Here is a 5,495-nt window from a genome sequence, read left to right on the forward strand (position 1 = left end):
TAGGAATTCGGAAGGGGGCTTACTTCTTCTCAAGACATTCCCTCTTGTGCCATAATTTGCGTCGGAGTCCATCATTTTGTTAATCAAAACGGTGCCATCAACATCTCCAAGGTGGTCAAAACTTCCCCCCGCCGAGGCATTCACCATTTCTTTTGTTCTTGGCAATAGAGTTTGGAAAAATGTTTGAGTAATATACCGAGCCGGTATTCCATGGTGAGAACAACTAGCAATCAAATCTTGGTATCTATCCCATGCTTCACCCAAGGACTCCCCATCTTCTTGTTGGAATGTTTGGATCTCATTCCGGAGCATAGCGGTCTTTGAAGAAGGATAATACTTGGCAAGGAATGCTTTGGCCAAGTCATCCCAAGTTGTGAAGGTATTTGGTGCATGAACATTTAGCCACCTATCCGCTTTATCGCTCAAAGAAAATGGAAACAACATAAGCCTCAATGTATCATCGGACACTCCATTTTGTTTCATCATGGAAACCTTGTTTTTGAACTTTCTAAGATGGGCATGTGCATCTTCGTCAATGTGCCCACCGAAACTATCCTTCTCAATAAGGCCAACTCGAGCGAGATGCATTTCAAAGTTGTTTAGGGCCAAGGTGCCAAAGTTAATCGGATTGCAAGCGTCATTATGGTTGGGGCGGTTGTGGTTACGTAAAGCCGCCATTTGTGGTTTGGTTGTTTGGTTGTTGTTGAGTTGTGGTTTCAATGAAAGGTTGGGTGGGTGACTTTGCTTGGCTCGAAGTTGCTTGAGAAGAGGTTATAACCCTTGCAATGGTCCTATTCCTTAATGCTCTAAAAAGCCTTACTTTCGGGATTGGAGTCAAAGAGCAAAACGTGATGGTTCCTCCTAGGCATGTAACTTGACAAACCATAAGTCTTTTAGTGCTTTTTACACACTAGGGTAAGACAAAAATCACACACACTCTACAAGAAGCACACAAACTAAGCAAACAAACAAATAATTACACAAAGACTAAAGCTAAGACTTTAACTACCTAAGCATAACCTAACGCCATCCCCGACAACGACGCCATTTTGATATACATATTTGTCGTCGATTCCGAATCAAAAAACATTTGTAAAGTTACCCAATTTAAGTAGTATAAATAGGGTGTCGATATCCACGAGGATGGTGGGGTGTATGCTTAGTTTGTTTAAGCCTTTAGTTTAGTCAAACAAAGAAGGAGTTGATTGATTATTAGCTAAGATGTAAATTATATATGAAAGTATGCTAATGGAAGTGTAGTTGATCAATATAAGAAAGACTAGAGCTTTTTGGTTCACTTGGGTAATTGGGCATGAAACAAGGTAAACATGGGAAATGGGTGATGCAAATGGTCAAGGGATTATGCCTAATGTCTTAGGACACCTAGAGTTCATTAACCAACTTTCATATGATTAACCAAGACTCGTCACAAACATACACAAGGATCATCTAAGAGTCTACACACTAGGATTACTCATCCACTAGTATATATAGACACCAAGATAACCAAACATGTGAGAAAATACTCAAACTTTCATAGGAGTAATTCTACAAACACTTTTTGTGCATGAAAATGATAACCATTAAAGCGCCCAAATCCTTAAAATTCTAACCCAAAATCACACCCATTATAAACCCAAGATTCCTCTAAGCTCTAGATAAGACTACTCACTCACTCATGATTATAGAATAGTAATTAACAACAAAGTGCAACAATACACAAGCATACATTGTAAATATGATAAAGGTTACTAGTTTCAATGAATAACAAACAAGTAATGCACTAATTGTAGACTAATGAAGTAATTGTAAATAAAAGATGAGAATTATACTTATACCAACTAAGAGTAAAGTAATGAACTTGGATTGATAAAGGAGATGAATTTCTTCTTTGTCTTCCAATTACAACCCAAGATAACTAATTGTAAACTATTGAGAAATGAAGAACTTTGATAAACTAGAGAGAAATTACACTAATATTAAGGAAAGATTACAATGTAATACTACGATTTTCTATGTCTATGGGTACTCTATCGAGTGGGACTTACTCTGTTGAGTAAGTATGTTTTTACGCAAAATAGTAGCTGACCTGATGGGTACTCGATCGAGTACGAGTGGCACTCGATCGAGTAAGGGGCACTCGATTGAGTAAGGGGCACTAGATCGAGTAAGTCACTTACTCGATCGAGTAAGTGCGTATTACGGGTTGTTTAGCCGGGTTTTGTTAATAATGCGAGATCAATATAAAAGGACTTCCGTCACTATTCTTAATCACTTTTACCTTCTTAAACCTTTCAAAAGAAAAGAAAAAAAAGTTACGTAGTTCGCATTTATCGCATTATTAGCAAATCCCAAGGCTAGGATCGTCGGATGGTCTCGTTCTTTACGCCGTTCTGATCGTTGTGTCGAGGGAGGAGGATTCGTAGAGGAACATTTTTGATTAGCTGCTGTGACGGTCTCGTGTGATTGCTATTCCAGGTAGGGTTTCCCTACTTAGTATTTTTTACATGGCATTGTTGTTGTTGTTGTTGTTGTTGTTGTTGTTGTTGTTGTTGTTGTTGTTGTTGTTGTTGTTGGATATCATATCAGTAATGAATTGGATAATGGTTGATTGTATTGTTGGTTGTATAACTGTCTGTGGTTTGCGAGGTGCGTCCTCGGCCGAGTGGAGTCATTTGCGGGAGTGTCTTCACGCCCTTGATTCGCCTTCTATGGAACACGCCACAGAAGGGATGTGCACATTTAGGAACTTGGGTTTATCGCTCGAATGAGATGAGCGGGGCTTAGGTTAGAACGACTGCGCCCCCCCCACTGGTGGTGTGGAATACTTGTTGCGATGAGTATTCTGGCAGGACTACACACTTTAGTGTGTAGTCAGGTGTGTGGTGGTATGTTGGAGATTGGGTTGTTTGGTTGGATTGTTGTATTGCTTTTGTTGCAGCTGTGTTGTTTGTGTAATCAGTACTGACCCCGTTTAATTGTTTTAAAAATCGTGGTGATCCATTTGGAGATGGTGAGCAGTTGTTGAGCAGGTATGAGTTGATGCGCATGGGATAACTGGGTTCAGTCATCACGAGCTGTTTAGAAGTCTTCCGATGTGTCAAAACGTTCTTTTATATTATTATTTTAGTTGGTTTGACAGTTTTGAGGAACATTTGTATTTTACTTTATCAATTTTGGTTTTGGATTTGTATCACGTTAAACATGTTTATTAAAGTATGTTTCTTTATTGCCTATTTGATATACATTGCCTCGGGTAACCGAGATGGTAGCATTCCCATGCCTTACGTGGTCCTGGTAAGGCACTTGGAGTATGGGGGTGTTACAAAGTGGTATCAGAGCGACGATTTTGGAACCAGTAACTAATGAACCCAATGAACTTAGGGAGTCAAAATAAAATGAACCCGACTAGGAGTTGTTAGGAGCTAATACAAAGACTTGGGAGACGTCCTAAAGTCGCGATCTCGCCCTACAACTTTGAACCGGTCACTATGGGATGTGTGCCGGGATCGTTATGTGTTTATCTCGTATGTTGCATATCTATATAGAAGTGTGTTGTGTGAATTGGTGGATGAATGCATGTGGAGGATAGGAGATGTTGTGGTGAAAGATGATGAGTACATGATGAATATGTATGTTGATTGAACAATGAAATCGTATGATGAGTGGTTTATAACGTGGCTTGTTAGAAACATGTGAAGTAAGTTGTCGTTTGTTGTGTGTGTGTGTGTGTGTGTGTGTGTGTGTGTGTGTGTGTGTGTGTGTGTGTGTGTGTATATATATATATAGTATGTATGTTTGTCGTTTTGTGTATAAGGATAGTTGGTTGGAAAGTGTTGAGATAAGCATGCGGGTAGTATACGAGTCAGCATGAATCGATCGAGTGGGGGGCACTCGATCGAGTAGGTGAGTGACTCGATCGAGTGGGTGTGACTTGATCGAGTAGGGTGTTTTTCATTTCTGGACAGTGTGCTGTTTTTGGGCACTCAATCGAGTAGGTTGGGGCACTCGATCGAGTGGGGTCAGCTCGATCGAGTAAGTTTGTGGCTCGATCGAGTAAGTTTTTGGATGCATTCGGTCGATTCTAGAGTCGAGGCACTCGATCGAGTAAGTGGGCAACTCGATCGAGTGGGCGGTGTTACTCAATCGAGTAGGTTCTGCACAGGCTGTATACGTGTTTGAGATATGAGATGTGTGTTTATGTTTACCTTTCTCTTATATAGTTTCAAGATCCCGCCAAAGAGGAACGCGTTGTATGCTAGAGCTGAAAACATGAGTATCAATGAGATAGTTAAGATGTTGGAGCACTAAGATGCTCTCACTGAGGCTCTAAAGAAGTTCGGAAAAGACAAAGAGGCGGGTGTGGATTTCGCCAAGATGAGTATAAGCATTGCAAGGTTTAACCCAAAAGAGTACATGGGCATGGGTGCGCCAATATTTCTTGATAATTGGCATAGAGAGATGGAAAACATTCTGAACGTGGTTCATTGCCCCGAGGACTTTAGAGTGGAACAAGTCGTTCTACTTGAGAGAGGCGGCGGAGAGTGGTGGGACAAGGTTACGAGAGAGTGCTCTAGACTTATATGTGAAACAGGGGCTATCTGTTATACCTTGAAGTGAGTTCAAGAGAGCCATGCGTCGAGAGTTTGTGCCGAAACATGTGCGTAGTAAGTTGAGAGAGGAGTTTGATGACTTCAAGATGACTTCTGATATGACAGTGGCTGAGTATTATCACAAGTTCAATGAGAAGTCTAGGTATCTTTGAGGACATGGGGTCAATCGGAGAACTTAGCGTTGAGGTTTGAGAAGGGTTTGATGTTGGAATATGTGTCCTCCGACAATAATGCGATCACGACTGTTGATCATGATGATCACATGTTTAAGTCTCATTATAAAGAATACAATTGGGAAGTAATATTTTTACTATCAACTGGTCAACATATATCGGTAATGATTGGCTGACTAGAGTTTGACATTACTGTCGTGCGACGGTGGTGATCAGTTGATCCCCTAGGTCATACCTATAGGGCAACACTCTTAATTGATCATTTAATTAATCGTATAATGTTACGAGTTAATTAAATTACTTGAAAATTGACGGACGATTTTGGAAGTAAAATTTACGTATCACATTGAAATTGATTAAAATGAGATACGGTCTGAGTAATCGAATTGTATCATTACTCAGATGAAATTATTGTTTAAAGAAACAATTGAAATTGAATGAATTATTATAGATACAATTTATTGTGATTTATAAATTGGTAAAATATTTTGGTACAAGTAATTATGAATTACTAAGTCGATTTTTGTTTATGACGTATTTTTATTAATACGTTGATTTTTAATATGTTAAAAATACATAACAAATTTATGTTACATATGACATGTGACATAAGACAAATTGACATTTTGATAAAGATAATATGGAGTCCATATTATCTATGTGTGCCGAAATTAGGGGAAGAATTAGGCTAATATTGTGTTGTTTAAAT

The 5,495-nt window shown here is 39.3% G+C and overlaps 1 non-coding gene across 1 annotated transcript; it reads left to right on the forward strand.

Moving 5' to 3' along the window:
* Positions 1 to 205: 205 nt before the first annotated feature.
* Positions 206 to 312, forward strand: LOC141603413 (small nucleolar RNA R71). The gene has a single exon (XR_012525292.1). It is a non-coding gene; the product is annotated as a small nucleolar RNA R71 (small nucleolar RNA).
* The last annotated feature ends 5,183 nt before the right edge of the window (positions 313 to 5,495 follow it).

The sequence above is a fragment of the Silene latifolia genome, chromosome 9, assembly GCF_048544455.1.
Source record: "Silene latifolia isolate original U9 population chromosome 9, ASM4854445v1, whole genome shotgun sequence".
Lineage (NCBI taxonomy): Eukaryota > Viridiplantae > Streptophyta > Magnoliopsida > Caryophyllales > Caryophyllaceae > Silene > Silene latifolia.